This window comes from Tasmannia lanceolata, unplaced genomic scaffold, assembly GCF_043159265.1.
Source record: "Tasmannia lanceolata isolate RefF3 unplaced genomic scaffold, GAP_Taslan_0.1 ptg000023l, whole genome shotgun sequence".
Taxonomy (NCBI): Eukaryota; Viridiplantae; Streptophyta; class Magnoliopsida; order Canellales; family Winteraceae; genus Tasmannia; species Tasmannia lanceolata.
The window spans coordinates 28,590,188-28,608,316 of NW_027518700.1; positions in this window are offsets into that span (position 1 = coordinate 28,590,188).

The following is an 18,129-nucleotide window of genomic DNA, read 5'->3' on the forward strand; positions in this document are numbered from 1 at the left end:
GCTGAATACGGACTCAATACTCGATGATACTACCGAATCTTTCACTTTTTAAAGCGTAGCAAAATGGGGGTGTCTACACTGGCACGCACTGTATCTATCCCATGAAGCTAATAAAATCAATGAAAAGAAAAGGTAAAGAATATTATAATGTATAATGTGAAGTGTGTGAATCCCTCGTTTTAAGCACCTATTTGGTGCCCCTAGATTCTAAGCGATTAAGTTCCCATTTATAATGATTTTCATCCAAATTTTTCCAAAATAATAAAAATTGCATTTTTATTAGAGTTAGGCAATGTTCCAAGAACTCCCCAGTAGTCGCCAGCCTGTGGACCCCGATCCAAGAGAGAGGTAGGAGACGAGCCCCCAACGGCCTCTGGATCATCCACGTGTGAAGGAGAGCTCTACGAAAGAACTCTCGAAACAGATGCCACCCTCATAGCATAACACGAGTGGCGATAAAAAAAGAAAGAGTTACGTCTTGATCCGGAGCTGAGGCTCGAAATCAAGACATACCTAAAATAAACTCAGAGTCGCCATCCATGGATAGGCAATAAATGCTCTGTGCAATGGATAACCAGAAATATATATGGGCTCATGCCTGATTACGAATGGAGAAGGTCCGAAGAGCACCCCCAATTCGTTCGAGTGCAAGCACTTGGTCTCTTATGCCATTTATTATTAATCTTGAAGAGTTTTGGGCGAAAATCATATGAAATAGGAACAATCCTCAGGAGTCATCTACCTAAGCATGCATTTCCTGAGAATAGAAATAATAAGTACATAAAAAATAAATGAAAAAAGTGTGTCACCTAAGCATTGCTAGGTTATGAGTGACATGCCTAATGGGTGTCTAAGTTCTAATGGACAAACACATGCATGCTACAACTAAAGGTATAAGATCTATATATGAAAGTAAGAAAACACAACAAAACATATAATATGACTCGATACCACACGTGACACAACACAACAAATCCTAAACTCTAAACGATTTCGTCCGAGTACTTAGATGGTCTGATGTTCATCCAAAGAAGCCTACGTATCCCCGCCTCCACAAGAATCAAGGCAACGTAGTTTTTCGCACTTATTCTAAGTTATAATGCCTAAGACATCTATACCTCTATCCTAGACTCGATCTAAAAGACCTGACTAGTTATTAAAGCTTCTTGTGCGATTATTTAAATTCCAATGGATTGTGGATTTTAGGACACCCTATATGCCCTAACTAAATGCAGGTTAGCCCTAAGCTAATGCAGGTGGTTCCTACAACCTATGTGTAACTAGGCTGTGCGTCCTAAGGAAAACAATAGGATTACTAATGTATCCTAGACCTAGTCATCAGTCAGCGATATGAATCGCCAACTGTGGGACCCGATCCCGCTAGAGGGGCCCGGCACGAGCCGCCACGCTCTCTCTTGGTCTCTCGTACCCACGCGATTGGCGTGTCTTTTTTTTTATTGATTACCCAACCAAGCATGCAGCAACCAGGCCATAGGGTGCAAACAAACATGCAACCAAGTACCCATAAGGGCAGGGGTAAGCCGCCGAGCCTAGCAAAGTGTGATTTAATTCATCATTTCCGTGAACTTGGGATCACTTAGGCAATCCGAATTCGACGCAAAAGAGAGTGATAGAGTCGCCACCTAGATGAGGGATCTAGGACCCATAATTGACCAGAAATCTAGACTCGTCACCTGGTTACGATGATGGAAGGTATGGGGAGTTACCACCACATGCACCATTCCTGCCCGATAAGCGGTCTTCAATTCCAAAAGTTAAATCTTTTGAATTTCTTTTAAATGGCTCACTTAACTCTACATTAATGTGCGAACTATGTGACATGTATCCTAAAATCTAATTTCAATGTAATTCTTAAATGTGAATCTTGATTTCTCAATTTGTTTGAATTCAATCTAAGTGAATGTTCTCCTAAAATCTAGTTTCATGAAAAATCCTAGGTATTTTAATTAATTTAGTTAAGAATTCATAAAAAAAAGTAATATACAATACCCCACCATTTGTGTGTGGGGCCGCCTCGGGCTTGGTATGCCACTCAAGCATCCAAGTTGCCTACGTATCCCAGCCTCACTGGCATCAGAGTCGATCATAGTTCGGTGCACCTAAACTAAGCTACTTATGCCTAACTCATCTAAGACACCGATCTAGATTGGATTGACTGTTTCAACAATTTTAAGAGAAATTATTTAGTTCAAGTTGAAGATTTTATTATCTTAGGACTTCATCTAAGATGCTAGGATTACACAGTAACCCAAAGCAATCAAACTCCAAATTCATTAAAATGTTTCCAGTAACCAGATATGAATGATTTTTGACTACTGGAAGAGTCTCACCAATTTAGAAGAAGGTTTGCTATCAATTTCTGAATTTCCAAAATTTAGGTCAGATTACAAATTAACAAATCAACTCATAGCATACAAATTGAAAATCAAGTAGAACTTTTACATTATAGATAGAATCATGGTATTAGACTACTTTAAAAATTTCAAAGGTTTTTATCAAGATTTGATGCCAATTAAAATTCACATAAAATTCGGATAAAATCAATGAATCAATTAAAAAGTAGATTAAATGGTGCCATAAAATCATATAAAACTTCCAGTAAATATAAAATATGTTATATGATTTACTGTCAAAATGTCAAGACCTAAAAATCGATGATCGTCCAGAAAATTGATTTTTGAATAAAAAGGGGAATTCGTTTCCTAGGAATTAAAACCTATTTTTTAAAAGAAAATGATCAAATCATATTAAACCTTTGCAAAATCTTTTGAAAATTTTTCACTAACCTTCTAATGGCCTAAATTACTGGTTTCTAGGAAAAAGATTCGAAATTTCATTAATTTAATATAAAAAAGAATTACGACACGTAAAAAAAAGAAGCGATTAGAAAATGGATAAAGAATATTTTTTTTTAGACATTGTTTTCATGAGAAATTCAATTTATTATTCAACATTAATTCTGGAGAGTTTCATCAATTTTTAAAACCTTTTGATATTTATTAAAAATGGCCGAAATCTAAAATAATTGAAAATCGGACTAAAAAGATTCAAATAATTTCGAAAATTTGTGGGTTAACTGGAAATGCAAAACTAAGTTTTGGGTCAAAATTGCATCAACTTTACACTTGATTGGACCCATTTTTCATTTTATTCTTCAAAAAATAACCCTTTGTTGGGTTATCTTTCGAAAAATCGAACGGAAACAGAGACGGTCAAACCATGGTCCAAGATCATGATTTTCAGTAGTTTTGGAATTTTTGAAACCCTAGAAAAATATTAGTTTTTGAAAAGGATCCTATTTTCAAACACTTGTTTTGTAAATCTCGTTTAAAACCATACCGAAAAGAAAAGAAAGAAAATCAATCTTTGAATGGAGGAAAACTAATTTTTGGGCAAAAGTTTTGATTTTAAAAACTTATATTCTATGTTATATCATACTGGAATTCTAAAAGAAAATTCATAGATTTGATGCTCCAAAAAAAATAAAATCCTAGCATGTTTTTCTAATTCGCAAAGAAGAGAATTCTTACCGTTGATCGCGATCCTTGTCTCTAAGGTTGGTGATCCTAGATATACGCTTTGTCCAACCCTTTTATACGCTAAAAAAGAACACTCAAATAGTCATTGATTGTGTGATGCCTTGGAGAAGAAGAAGAAATTTAAGAATCCCTTTTGTGAAGAACACTTGAGAGAGAGATGAACACTAAAGCAACAAAAGAGATGAATGAATTCCAAGGAGAAAGAGAGTAAGATGATAGCTTTCAAAGATGTCAAGTTTGTTATAAAAACCATTTGAAAACTATTTGAAAGTGCAAAACATTTGAAAAGAGGACTCTAACACAATCTATAAAAATAGAACCTTGAGTCTTCTTGTTGTCTTGGCTCCTCAGCATCTTCGACATCTTCAACTTTTGAGTGAACTCTTCAACTTGCTTTGGGTCTTGTGAGTTCCTCCATTCTTTGAACAGCTTCAATGATACATGAGGTCGTCACCAGTGCTAGTTAATCTCCAAGCTTCTTCTAGCACTTTGCTGGGCATGCTTGTGGGATTTTTGACTTGAGCTTTTTGACTTGAATATCTTCTGAGGATGATGTCTCCAATGTGTGTACAAGGTCATTGGTTCATTGTGTATGTTGAACCCATGGGAACCCTTGGGCTTACAAAAATAATAAGGAGGCCATAGGTTGGACAATGACCGACATAAAAAGAATTAGCCTTTCTATTATGCAACACCACATCAACATCATTGAGGGTTCCAAACCTTCAAGGGAACCCCAACGAAGGGCTAATCCTGTGATGAAGGAAGCCATCCAAAAAGAGATCTTGACATGCCTTGATAATGGGATCATCTATCCCATCTCGGATAGCAAATGGGTGAGTCCCGTCCAAGTAGTGCCTAAGAAGTCAGGAGTCACCGTTATACAATCTGCCACCAATGAGCTTATACCTACTCGTATTCAAACGGGGTGGCGGGTTTGTGTTGACTACCGAAAGCTTAATGCGGCTACTTGGAAGGACTATTTTCCTTTGCCTTTTATTGATCAACTGTTAGAAAGGTTAATGGGTCACGAGTATTACTATTTCCTAGATGGATACTCCGGTTACAATCAAATTTCTATAGCTCTTGAAGCTCAAGAAAAAATGGCATTCACGTGCCCATTTGGAACGTTTGCTTATAGACTGAAATCCCAGTTGGGCAACCAAGAGGGGGGTGAATTGGTTGGGTATTAAAATTTCTACTCTTTTAGTATTTCTTTTCAAAAGATTACTAACACTTGTTAATTACTCTTTGGTTAATAAAGGTTATCAAAAATAAAAGTAGAGGAATGAACAACCACAAAGCAAATAAGAAAAGGGGAAGAGTAATAGAAGAGATACCACACTAAGATTTATAGTGGTTCGGTCTTATAACTCCAAGACCTACTCCACTCTTCCCAAGTTTGTGTCCTTGAGGGAATCCACTAAAAGTATGATTCTTGGTACAACAAAGAAGGCTCCGCGTCTTCAACACTTGCCCACGAAGATGGCTCTGCGTCTCCGAGCACTCGCCAATTTCAAGGGGTTTAATATTGGTGCCCTTTCCACCTTTACAATGATTTTCAAATTACAATATGTGAATGCCTTCACTTAAGGGTAATATATCACCTCAATACAAGAAATCTTCTCCAAATGATTTGCAAGTGACCTTGATGAGAACTTCTCCAATGATGGGATTGCAAGTGAGCTTGGGAGATCTTCAAAGATGTTGAAGGCAAGTGAGCTTGAGTGATTCTTCTTCAACTAGATTGCAAGTAGGCTAAAGGAAATCTTCTTCAAGGTAGATTGCAAGATTTTGGACAAAGAAGAAGAACTTTTTGTAAAGATTGCTTGAAAACTTAAATCACACTTAGGGTTCTTTTCTCAAGCTTGCAAAAGTCTTAGAATGATGAAAATAAACTCATATATATAGCCCCTTAGAAGATATAACCGTTGGAGGACATATTGGGCATTTTTGGGTTTTGAAAAATCAAAAAAAGAACCAGCCGCAACTCCCAACGGTCATATTTTCCCGACGCCAGACGTCTGGTTGCTTCCAAGGATTAACCATATGATCGGGCAGACCTCTGCCGCAAGGTCTGGTTTGCAAGTTCACTTATCAAATGAATGAGTGTTTCTCTGAATTTTTGTACACATATGTATTGATATTAGGAAAGATTATGTACCAAAATTTAGCTCATTTGAAAACTGTTTGGGTCCCTTTTTGATCCACCAGATGATCGGACCAGACTTCTGCCGCAAGGTCTGGTCTGCAAGTTTGGCTAGTAAATGAATGAGTTTTCTTCCCAAATTTTGTACATATCAAAGTAGGTATGAGATAAAGGTGTGGCCAAAATTTCAGCTCAATCGGAAAACATTTGGGTCCCTTCGTGATAGAAAAGCAAATGGTCTTAATTATGGTTTTCAAAGGATGTTTGGATTTTTTGCGTTAAAAAACACTTTGAAAATACTTGCAATCTTGTTTTAAAGATGATCTCCATTTGACCTACTCTTGAATTGTCCTCTTGAGTCCGGTGGTTGAATGAGCATGCTTATCCTTCCTTGTACATGCTTGTTCTTTGGTCTTTAATTTGACTTAGCTCTTAATGACTCCATCTTGATGTTGATTGCTCTTCTCTAAGGTTCAACTTGATTTGTCTTTGTCCTTCTTGGTTGACGGATCTTCACTATGCCTTTGATCACCATGTTCTACCTTGTTGTCGATCTTGGTAATCTAAGTTTCCTGTATGAGCTTATCATGGTAGAATCATTAGTACCAACCTACTTCGATCAATGTGGGTCAACATCAAAACAATGAGTAGGGCCACACATGGGAACCCTTAGGCTAACATTCTCCCCCTTTTTGATGATGACAAAGTCATATTGATCGGAGGCAAGGAGCTTCCCTAAATGGAATGATAAAAGCATAATATGCTCCCCCTCAATTGTGGATCCATTTTACTTGTCATTTCAAAGTTATATGATTGCAATTGTAAGATTAGCATTAAGGTATATGAAATAACATTTGTAAGCAAGTATAAGCACAAACTCCCCTTGAATCATATGAGTGTAAGCTCCCCCTCAAATTATGCTATCAACAATGAGGTAGCACATAAATTGGGTAGCATGTTACTGTTTTTCTCCCCCTTTTGGCATCACCAAAAAGGGAAATCTTAATATACATATATATATAAAAGTAACACACATATGAAATATTCATGGTTTAGATGGCGGCAAGTGGCCGAATGAGTTAGGTGTATAATTTAGGGTGAATGTACGACCTCCCTCTTAGGATCTAAAAGGGCTCATGGCACCAATTGATTGGCATTTAAAATTTAGGGTTACCATCTTGACCATGAAGCCATTTACCAAACAAGGGTGATAATAGATAGGTAGATAGAGATAGACAAATAAACCAACATACATGAAAATCCACCACAAACCAAGCAACATCCATACAAAGTAAGCAACAAAATCCATGGGAATCCATCAAGTCATAGCTTGATTGTTTTTTTTTTTAAAATTAAACATCACAATCCATGTATCATTAAGGGATAGAAGATAGATCAAATTGAACGGCCAAATAATTCATTCATTTCATGTAACCCTTTGAGTACAGGAACCATATAGCAAAAGGACACAATCATAACAAAAGTCACATGGGTGAGGTCTATAGACCAATACATCAATATCCGACTCAAGCTCTACCCATGGCCATACAAAAAACAGATGAGCACACAAACGACCCTAGTGACAAGGAGAAAGGAAACGAGTCCTAAACAAAGAGTCAAAGCAAACTAATCCTAAGTAGATGCAAAAGGAACTTTTAAGTCAGAATAAAGGTAGAGCTAAAGTCAGAAGCAACTTTGAGTGCGCATCCCTTTTTTTTTTTTTTTTTTAAATCTGTTCGAGTCCAGACGTCTGGATGAGTCCATCAACTCATAAGTGGGAATTTGAGTGGGCTTGATTTTTTTTGGTATTTTTCCTTACTCATATTTCTTAAAACACACTATATTTTTTGTTTGGATATTGATTTTGAGTTAGTTTGAAAATTTCAAAAAATGTGTGTTTTTGAAAACCTTTTTAAGTGTTGAAAGTCAAGTGAAATTGCATGAAATGAGATTGACACCATGATGAGTGAGTTTGCTGAGGTTGACGATGTTCGCAACTCACAAATAATCTTTTTGACAAGTTGGGATAATAAGATTAGATCCAAGTGAAAAAATTCTCATTTTGGGTGCATGGATGGATTTTCGAGTGTTTTTTACCAAAAGTGATATTTTTGGGAATCCATTGAGTTGGATATGTCACAATCATTTCATAGGCTTCATGGGCTCACAAACAAGACAAATGCAGACAAATTTGATCTCAAAGCCCCCCCCTCCTTTTTTTTTATAACTACTTAGTCAATTCTTTCACTTGATCTCCACTCCAAATGTTCAAGGCACTTCTTATATCACACATCCTCTCTTCACTTAGGGGTTTTGTGAAGATATCGGCAAGTTGGACTTCAGTATTGATGTATTCCAAGCATATATCCCCCTTAAGTGCATGATCTTTAATGAAATGGTGCCTTATTTCAATGTGTTTTGTTCTTGAATGTTGTATAGGATTTTTTGTTAAGTTGATAGCACTAGTATTATCACATAAGATGGGAATATTATGCAATTTAATGCCATAGTCCATCAATGCGTTCTTCATCCAAAGGACTTGAGCACAACAAGCCCCTGCAGCCACATATTCAGCTTCAGTTGTGGAGGTGGCTACGGAGTTTTGTTTCTTACTAAACCATGAGACAAGAGATTTTCCAAAAAACTGGCAAGTCCCACTAGTGCTCTTTCTATCAATCCTACACCCAGCAAAGTCGGCATCCGAAAATCCAGTGAGGTTGAATTCATTAGTCCTTTCATACCACAAGCCAAGACTTTTGGTGCCTTTAAGATATTTGAAGATTCTTTTTACTGCAGATAGGTGAGACTCCTTTGGAGCAGACTGAAACCTTGCACATAAATAGACACTAAACATAATGTTTGGCCTACGGCAGTCAAGTAGAGGAGACTACCTATCATACCCCTATACATCTTCTCATCCACAACTTTTCCAAATTCATCCTTATCTAGTTTACATGTGACACTCATGGGTGTTCTCATGATCTTGCAATTATCCATTCCAAATTTTTTGATAAGTTCTTTCGTGTATTTTTATTGATGTACAAATATGCTATTCTTAAGTTGTTTAATTTGCAAGCCAAGAAAGTAGTTTAGTTCACCCATCATGCTCATTTCAAATTCATTTTTCATTAAGTTTGCAAACTCATCACACAAAGATTCATTTGAAGATCCAAATATAGTATCATCCACATAGATTTGCACAATTAAAATGTCTTTATTTTTTCTTTTAATAAATAATGTTTTATCTACTTTACCCATTTCAAATCCTTTCTCAACAAGGAATGTACTTAGCCTCTCATACCAAGCCCTAGGAACTTGCTTTAAACCATATAATGCCTTATCTAGCTTGAATACATGGTATGGATGCTTGTAGTCTTCAAAGCCAGGGGGCTGCTCAACATACACTTCCTCATTTATGTAGCCATTTAAGAAAGCACTTTTGACATCCATTTGAAATAGTTTGAATCATTTATGACTTGCATATGCCAAGAGCATCCTAATGGCTTCTAATCGGGCCACAGGAGCAAAAGTTTCTTCATAATCAATGCCCTCCTCCTGATTGTACCCTTGGGCTACTAGTCTAGCTTTATTTCTAGTGATAGTTCCGTGTTCATCAAGTTTGTTTCTATAGACCCATCTTGTTCCTATGACAGTTTGATCACTAGGTCTAGGCACTAATTTCTAAACTTTATTTCTCTCAATTTGGTCAAGCTCTTCTTGCATTGCCATCATCCAAAATTCATCATTTTCAGCTTCATTGATGGACTTTGGTTCAATCTCAGATAAGAATGCCACATTAGCACTAATATTTCTATAGTATGATCTTGTTCTAACAGGTTGTGAGGCATCTCCTAAGATTTGAGTTTCAGGGTGATTGGCTAAGATTCTCTTTTCCTTAGGTAGGTCCACAATTTGTTCTTCCTCTTTCCTTGATTCATTATCTATGACTTGTTCTCTAGGAGGATTAGAGGATATTTCTATTTGATTTACAATAGGCTCATCTTCATGCAACATCTCTATTTGGGATGGCTCTCTTTCATCAAATGTTACATGGACGGACTCCTCAACAATCAAGGTCCTTCTATCGAATACTCTCTATGCTTTACTATGTGTTGAGTATCCTACAAATATCCCCTCATCTGTCTTAGGGTCAAATTTATGCAAATTATCCTTGATATTGTGGGACCCGATCCCGCGAGAGAGGCGTGGTGGCGCGAGAGCCGCCACGCACTATCTCTTGGTCTCTCGTACCCACGCGATTGGCGTGTGCCTTTTATTATTAATTTTAATTCATCTTTTATGTGAACTTGGGATCACTAAGGCAATCCGAATTCCACACAAAAGAGACTGACAGAGTCGCCACCTAGATGTGGGATCTAGGACCCATAATTAACCAGAAATCTAGACTCGCTACCTGGTTACAAGAATGGAAGGTATGGGGATTTATCCACCACATGCACCATTCCTGCCCGATAATCGGTCTTCAATTCCAAAAGTTAACTCTTTTAAATTCATTTTTAATGGCTCATTCAACTCTCTGTTAATGTGCTATCTATGTGACATGCATCCTATGATCTAATTTCAATGTGAATCCTAAATGTGTATCTTGATTTCTTAATTGGTTTGGATTCAATCTAAGTGAAAGTTCTCCTAAAATTCTAATTTCATGGAAAATCCTAAGTGATTTGATTGTTTCAACAGTTTTAAAAGTGATTAGCCCGAGTCCTCAGATGGCCTGGTATTCATCCAAAGAAGCCTACGTATCCCCGCCTCCACGAGAATCAAGGCAACGTAGTTCTTCGCGCCTATTCTAAGCTAGGATGCCTAAGACACCTAGACTTCTATCCTAGACTCGATCTAAAAGACCGAACCGGTTATTAAAGTTTCTTGTACGATTATTTAAATTTCAGTGAATTGTGGATTTTATGACACCCTATATGCCCTAACTAAATGCAGATTAGCCCTAAGCTAATGCAGGTGGTTCTTACAACCTATGTGTGACTAGGCTGTATTTCCTAAGGAAAACCAAGGGTGGACTAGCGTATCCTACTCTAGTCATCACTCGGCGATATGGATCGCCGACTGACCGGACGGAGGCGCTCCTATAACTCTAGGACAGACCCCTAACTCTAAAAACAAGCACACAACAAACAAACAATCAAACTACCTATCAAAAGAAAAACCCTAACTCTAAAACTCTCTATCTAGGAGAAACTCCTAACTCTAGAGGAAGATCTTTTGAAAATAAGATTTTAAAGGTTTTTGAAGAAAGTTTAAGATATTATTTACAAAAAAGGTTTGGCTGGACTTGTGATATAAATCCCAAGCTGCACTACGTACCTCGGAAGAGGATCAAGCCAACGTAGTTCGAAAACGAACTCTCAAACTACGCTTCTAAAAGAAACACTCACACTTCAGATTTTTTAAGGTTTTTTTATATTTTCAAATGTTTTTGATATTTTTAAAGTTTTCAAATGTTTTTGAGTTTTAAATTTCTAATGTTTTTGGATTTTAAAGCTTTTCCAATGCTCAGGACCTTTAGATGTTTTCAATCTTAAAGGGAACACGCAAGAACAACCACAAACTAGGGCAAAGCCCTAAATCCAAAAGGGGAAACCCCGAACAAACAACTAACGTCTCAAAGAGACGAACCATAACAAGAAAGATAGCGTCCCAAGAAGAGAGAAAATGATCCAAGATCCCAAGCAAGCAAAGCTCTAATAAGACTGAGTTAGCCTCTAATTAAAGCGAAGTAATCAACAACTCTAAAGGAGAAACTCCTAACTAAAAATATTAAAGAAGGGTACAAATGAGCAAATGAGTCAATGACTCTCTAATAGCGGTGGAAAAACGAGTCAAAGACTCCACTGATAACAACTAAAGGATAGACGAGTCAAAGACTCCCTAAAAGAGATGGAAACACAAGTCAAAGACTCACTGACAACAACATCACACAAACAAATGAGTCAAAGACTTTTATATGAGGCAAAGCATGCCTCCTATGGGTACACCAATTTCGGCCCAGAATGGCATCCAAGGGAGGGAATCGTGCGCTCTTTCCTTGCGCAATTTAATACTTAGGTTATAGCATCTTATTGCCTGGCAGATCTCAGGATTTCCGTGGACAGTAACCTCGGAGCCAATAACATGTTATAGCTTAAATATCTAAATTGTCAAAGATTGGTTGCAATTGGGATACGATTATGGATGCACTGGCCATTTTTCGAGGGAAATCTAAAGACCCTAAGATTTCTGTTTCAATGGATTAATGAGTTAACATGTGACAGAGATTTAAGGTTCTTTAGAAATTTTCAGATGATTTTCAATTAATTTCGGATTTTCAATGGATTTTATCAATTTTAAACATATGAGTGTTTTTACAAGTGAAACTGTAGCAAACGAATTCGAAATGAATCAAAATTTCTACAGCAGTAAGATGGGTATCCATGCAGCTTACGGGATGAATTTTGTGGATTTGTACATTAAGCTCATATTTAATTTTGATTTAACAACAATAAGACCAGATTGCAAAAATAACACAGAAACTACTAGAAATAGAAATCTAAATTCCATGAAATTTCTACATTAGTAAGATATAAGTGAAAATAGCATGCTGTAAGATTTCCATGAATTTAGAAAACTATTTACTATCAGTTTCGGATTTTTTAAATTTCAAACCAGATTATGAATTAACACTACAGCTCATATGAAACAAGATCAAAATCACTTGAAAATTTTACAGAAGCAAGAAGTATAGAATTTAAGACTACTGTAAAAATTTGGAGAATTGTATCTGTGATTTGACATCAGTAACAATTCTCCCAAAATCTGATAATTTTCAAAGAATGCATAAAATAATATACCAAACAAAATCCAAAAATTCTCACAAATTCATGGTAGAATGTATCATTATCATATTATTTTCCCACGAAATTTCATTATTTGTGGAATCTGTTTAGTATATCTTTTAGTTTTCTTTGTTAAAAATCATGCAAAAATCCGAAAATATACCAAATAATTCTAAAAAATTCCGAAAACAGTGTACCTACCTGTGATGAGTTCCTCGCCGAATCCAAGAGCCGAAGAAATCCAAAAATCCGGCCGACGTGCGATCCGCTCCGCTTCCTTCTTTGTTTTTATATTTTCCTCTCTCTCTTTCTCTCTTTTTTTTTCTCTTCTTTTTTTTTCCTTCTCCTCTTTTTTTTTCTCTTCTTTTTTTTCTCCCCTCTTCCTTCTCTCCTCCTTTTTTTTCTCCTCATCACCTCTCTTTATATAGTGAAAAACTTAGTGGAGAGGTGGAAATAAATAATGAGAATGGTGGGTGTGGTGGAGAATAATGGAATATATAATGGTAATGGTGGGAATGGTGGTGAGAATAATGGAATATATAATGGTAATGGTGGGAATGGTGGTGGGGATAATGGAATATATAATGGTAATGGTGGGAATGGTGGTGGGGATAATGGAATATATAATGGTAATGGTGGGAATGGTGGTGGGAATAATGGAATATATAATGGTAATGGAGATAATGATGTTATTTTAAAGGGAAAAATGAAGTTAGTGGAAATGGTAGAGAAAGTTAAGTCATGCTAATGGTGAGTCCCACTTTGTGGGTTCCGCACAAGCGGGTCCCACATCAGCGGGTCCCACACAAGCGGGTCCCACACAAGCGGGTCCCACACCAGCGGGTCCCATATCAGCGGGTCCCACACAAACGGGTCCCACACTAGCGGGTCCCACACAAACGGGTCCCACACCAGTGGGTCCCACATTCTCTTTTGCTCGGATTCTCATGAATAACCCTTCTCAATATTCAACAGAAAAATACGAAACATGGCGGAAACGACCAAAAATATTTAGAAATGTAACAAACGGACGCGGAAAGGAAAGACATTGGAAAACCGATGGAAAAACCCTAATTTCTTAAGGCAGAGCAAAATGGGGTGTCTACACGTCCAAGCATAGCGAACTTGGGTCCGGTCAAAATGGGGTGTCTACAGATATTAATAATGAAACATTTACAACCAAACACTCTAAGGTAATCAAGATTGGGTTTTCTATCTTTCCACATTTCATAGGGAGTCTTTTTAGTTGAGGGCCTCAAATAGACTTTATTCATAATATGACATGCAGTGTTTACGGCTTCGGCCCAAAAATATCTAGGGATGTTACTTTCATTTAACATTGTTCTAGCCATTTCTTGAATAGTTCTATTTCTTCTTTCGGCTACTCCATTTTGTTGAGGTGTTCTGGGTGCAGAAAAGTTATGATAGATTCCATTCTTAGCACAGTATTGTTCAAAATGACAATTCTCAAATTCAGTGCCATGATCACTTCTAATTTGTGCAATTGCAATACCTAGTTCATTTTGTATTCTATTGGATAATTTAAAAAACATATCAAAAGATTCATCTTTATGATCAAGAAATAACACCCAAGTATATCTAGTGAAATCATCAATAATCACATATACATATCTTCTTCCACCAAGGCTACTAGTTTTCATTGGTCCGAAGAGATCCATATATAATAGCTCAAGTGGATAAGAAGTAGAGACAATGTTCTTAGGTGTGAAAGATGTTTTGATTTGTTTACCCATTTGACATGCTTTACAAATGTGATCTTTGACATATTTGATTTTGGGTAAACCAATCACGGCATCTCTAGATGATATTTTAGAAATTAGTTCCATGCTAGCATGACCTAATCTTCTATGCCATAGCCATGAGTTTTCACCAATGGCGGAAAGACATTTTACATTTTGAGCTTTTAGGTCATCCAAGCTTATGGTGTACACATTTCCATTCCTATTTCCTTTAAATTGGATTTCACCATTCAATTTATTATCAATTATGCATGTATCATGTTCAAATATAACTCTATGTCCACTATCACATAGTTGACTAATGCTAATCAAGTTATGTGACAAACCATCAACAAGTAAAACATCGTGGATAGGGGATTTAGAGTTACCTATGATTCTTTGACCTATGACTTTCCCTTTCTTATCATCTCCAAAGGTAACTAATCAACCATCCTTGATAGAGAGAGACGCAAAATGAGATAAGTTTCCGGTCATATGTCTTGAGCATCCACTATCAAGGTACCACTTGTCTTGCTTGGTTTGGCTCCTCAAGCAGACCTACATTTAGATACTACATTAGTTCATTTCTTAGGAATCCAAACTTTCTTAATCCTAATTTGACTAGTCTCATTCAAAGAACCTTTCTTTACCCACACATACTTAGGATTATTAGCATACATACAAGTAAATTTATAATGACCATGCAAGCCACAACCATTGCATACAATACTACTAGAGGATGAGGAAGAGGGTCTTGCTTTTTCAAAGTTGGATTGAAGTCTTGTGGGACTTTGATAATCATCATATCCAAGTCCAACTTTGTTCAAGGATCGTTTTCCTATGCCAAGCAATTTGTTTAGAGTTAAATGTACCTCTATCAAATTTATCAAAAGAAGCATAAAGATCATCATATTTTGCACTTAACTCCTTGTATTCATGTGTCATTTTCTTAATTTCAACATGCAATTTTTTGTTTTCCAAACTAATTGAATCATTTATTTCTTTAAGCTCATCACTCTCAAAGCTCATGGTCTCATTTTCATTTAAAATGTATTCATGGTCCTTTTGTAACCAACCAAACTCTTTAGTAATGCTAGCAAGAGAGTTTTTAAGAGATTGATTTTTTAACAGTTGAGCTTTCAATTCTTTATGCAATTCTTGAAAGGCATCATACAATTCATCATATTTAATATCATTAGAATCATTAACATTGGAGTCTTGTGTTACCTCATTGTCATTTGTAGAGGCCATGAAACACACATTGCAACTTTCTCCTTCCGGTTCATCTTCGGATTCTTCACTCATCTCCCGTTCATGCCATGTTGCCGCCATTCCTTTCTTCTTTTCTCTTCTCTTGAAGTTCTCATTTTGTGGAGGCACTTTGTTGAGTGGGCAATCTGGCCTCAAGTGTCCAACCTTCTTGCATTTAAAGCATCTCGGTTGTCCTTCATTTTCTTCTTTCTTTTTGAAGGGTCGAGGAGCTTTTCTCACATTATTGTTCCTCTTCAAGAATTTGTTGAACTTTCTAGTTATCAAGGCAATCTCCTCATTATCTCCTTCGCTTTCTTCTTCGGTACCTGAGTCAACATTCAAAGCAAGTCCTTTTCCCTTTTTGTTTTCGCTTTGGTTCTCATTTGTTTTAAATATCATCTCATGTGTAGTGAGTGATCCTATCAATTCTTCTAGACTTAGTATTGATAAATCTTTAGATTCCGTTATAGCCGTTGATTTTGCTTCCCAAGTCTTTTTAGGTAGTGACCTAAGGACTTTTGCTACTAGTTCTTTGTTTGAAAATTGTTTTCCAAGTCCTTTTAGCCCATTTGTCAAGTTTGAAAACCTAGTATACATTTCCGCTATAGTCTCATTAGTTTGCATTTCAAAGAGTTCATATTCCCTAAATATGTAGTTTAATTTTGATTCTTTTACTTGATTTGTTCCCTCATGTGTTATCTCTAGAAGATCCCATATTTCCTTAGCCGTTTGAAGGTTTGTTACCCTATTAAATTCCTCCGGTGACAAAGCACAAATCAGGGCATTCATAACCTTAGCATTTACGTTTGAAGCTTGTTGTTCACCTTCGGTCCATTCTTCTAGATCTTTGGTAGGTTCTACATATCCACTTTGAACACTCTTCCAAATTTGAAAATCTTGTTGTAAAAATACGTTCATTCTAGCTTTCCAGTATCCATAGTTAGTTCCATTGAAATAGGGTGGTCTGGTGGTTGATTGTCCTTCTTGTTGTTGAGGGAAGGTTGCCATAATTAGTGATCTTTTACTCTAACCGGTTAAGGCAATCCTAGAGTTCTAGCTCTGATACCAAATGAAATCCCAGTTGGGCAACCAAGAGGGGGGTGAATTGGTTGGGTATTAAAATTTCTACTCTTTTAGTATTTCTTTTCAAAAGATTACTAACACTTGTTAATTACTCTTTGGTTAGTAAAGGTTAGCAAAAATAAAAGTAGAGGAATGAACAACCACAACGCAAATAAGAAAAGGGGAAGAGTAATAGAAGAGATACCACACTAAGATTTATAGTGGTTCGGTCTTATAACTCCAAGACCTACTCCACTCTTCCCAAGTTTGTGTCCTTGAGGGAATCCACTAAAAGTATGATTCTTGGTACAACAAAGAAGGCTCCGCGTCTTCAACACTTGCCCACGAAGATGGCTCCGCATCTCCGAGCACTCGCCAATTTCAAGGGGTTTAATATTGGTGCCCTTTCCACCTTTACAATGATTTTCAAATTACAATATGTGAATGCCTTCACTTAAGGCTAATACATCACTTCAATACAAGAAATCTTCTCCAAATGATTTGCAAGTGAGCTTGATGAGAACTTCTCCAATGATGGGATTGCAAGTGAGCTTGGGAGATCTTCAAAGATGTTGAAGGCAAGTGAGCTTGAGTGATTCTTCTTCAACTAGATGGCAAGTAGGGTAAAGGAAATCTTCTTCAAGGTAGATTGCAAGATTTTGGACAAAGAAGAAGAACTTTTTGTAAAGATTGCTTGAAAAATTAAATCACACTTAGGGTTCTTTTCTCAAGCTTGCAAAAGTCTTAGAATGATGAAAATAAACTCATATATATAGCCCCTTAGAAGATATAACCGTTGGAGGACATATTGGGCATTTTGGATTTTGAAAAATCAAAAAAAGAACCAGCCGCAACTCCCAACGGTCATATTTTCCCGACGCCAGACGTCTGGTTGCTTCCAGGGATTAACCATATGATCGGGCAGACCTCTGCCGCAAGGTCTGGTTTGCAAGTTCACTTATCAAATGAATGAGTTTTTCTCTGAATTTTTGTACACATATGTATTGATATTAGGGAAGATTATGTACCAAAATTTAGCTCATTTGAAAACCGTTTGGGTCCCTTTTTGATCCACCAGATGATCGGACCAGACTTCTGCCGTAAGGTCTGGTCTGCAAGTTTGGCTAGTAAATGAATGAGTTTTCTTCCCAAATTTTGTACATATCAAAGTAGGTATGAGATATAGGTGTGGCCAAAATTTCAGCTCAATCGGAAAACATTTGGATCCCTTCGTGATAGAAAAGCAAATGGTCTTAATTATGGTTTTCAAAGGATGTTTGGATTTTTTGCATTAAAAAACACTTTGAAAATACTTGCAATCTTGTTTTAAAGATGATCTCCATTTGACCTACTCTTGAATAGTCCTCTTGAGTCCGGTGGTTGAATGAGCATGCTTATCCTTCCTTGTACATGCTTGTTCTTTGGTCTTTAATTTGACTTAGCTCTTAATGACTCCATCTTGATGTTGATTGCTCTTCTCTAAGGTTCAACTTGATTTGTCTTTGTCCTTCTTGGTTGAC